This window comes from Egretta garzetta, unplaced genomic scaffold, assembly GCF_000687185.1.
Source record: "Egretta garzetta isolate BGI_Z169 unplaced genomic scaffold, ASM68718v1 scaffold329, whole genome shotgun sequence".
Classification (NCBI taxonomy): domain Eukaryota; kingdom Metazoa; phylum Chordata; class Aves; order Pelecaniformes; family Ardeidae; genus Egretta; species Egretta garzetta.
The window spans coordinates 5,434,375-5,435,563 of NW_009269999.1; the positions used below are offsets into that span (position 1 = coordinate 5,434,375).

Consider the following 1,189-nt stretch of genomic DNA (forward strand, 5'->3'; position numbering starts at 1 on the left):
GCGGCCGTGGCTGGCCCCGAACAGGCAGACAGAGCCTCCGAGGTGTCCTTCGGCAGCTCAGCCTTGTTGGTGCTTTGGCACAGGACTTACAACCTCACATACTCCATTAGTTTCCAGAGCACCAAGGGGGCATATTAAAGCTGCACGGTAAGGGCCCAAAACACATCAACCGAACAGCAACCACAAAAGAAAAAAGACAGTATTTCAAAACTCAGCTTCCCCAGGAAGATGCACCTGGTGTTGGAACTCAACAGAAAAAAATGCACTTCAAAGGCAGATTAAAAAGTCGAGGCAAGACCAGCTCAGAGACTATCAGCTCTTACGTGAAAAAGCAGACAAGAATGGGGAAGGAAGAGCCCAACCGACACAGCTGGCCATACCAGCACATCCCCCTTCACCTGTGGAGGAGGCCACTGTCTGGTGGCCGTGCTGCATGGGGAACCTTATCTCCAGAGCAATAGGGTTTCGTGCTTCAGGCCTACCAGTAACCATGCTGAGTAATTAAGGTCCAGTCATCCACACAGCTGGCTATGAACCCAGGTCCTAAAATACCTGTATGCAAGCACTCCTTGGATTGTGGGGCTTTAGGGCTTGGTTGTAGGTGTTGGGTGTTTGGAGGGCTTTTTGCACTACAGTTACCTTTGCATTTTCTCACATACTAGGAAACGCGTAGAAAAACTACTAAGAAAAACAATGAAGAGGCAGACTCTATGCTTTTCTCCTGACTGTAACATTGCATTAGTTGCTGCCATCCTAAGAATGAGTGTCAGAATGACAAAAATGGCAAAAAAAATCGCAACCACCGACAGACAACACAATCTGGTTTTGAACATACATGTCAGCCCGTAAGTCTTATAAAGCACTTCCGTAATACACAACATTCTTCTTAGAACTATACCCATTAGCAAAAAATAGCAAGAGGAATAACTGAACGTAGCACTTGCCTTCCCTCTGAAGCTTCAAAGGCTTGATTTCCAGGAAGGGAAACTACTACAGGAGAAGATCCTTCTTATCTTGACAGGGATCAACAGTTTCATCTATAGGTCTGCAGAAGTCATCATCATCGGAGACAGAATCTATGGAGTTCATCAGGAATCACCAACAAAACGCCAATTAAATTACATAAATCTTACTATCTTTTGGTTTTCATATGCTTTAAGAAGGGTACATTTCAAAATTTGTAACTGAA

At 44.8% G+C, this 1,189-nt stretch overlaps 1 protein-coding gene across 1 annotated transcript in view; it reads right to left on the reverse strand.

Moving 5' to 3' along the window:
• DDB2 (damage specific DNA binding protein 2) overlaps nucleotides 1–440 on the reverse strand; it is a 14,237-nt gene extending 13,797 nt beyond the window's left edge. The window contains exon 1 of the mRNA XM_035902912.1: nucleotides 381–440. The gene's annotated coding sequence lies outside the window, so the exon portion shown is untranslated. The remainder of the gene's footprint in view (nucleotides 1–380) is intronic.
• Between the last annotated feature and the right edge of the window lie 749 nt (nucleotides 441–1,189).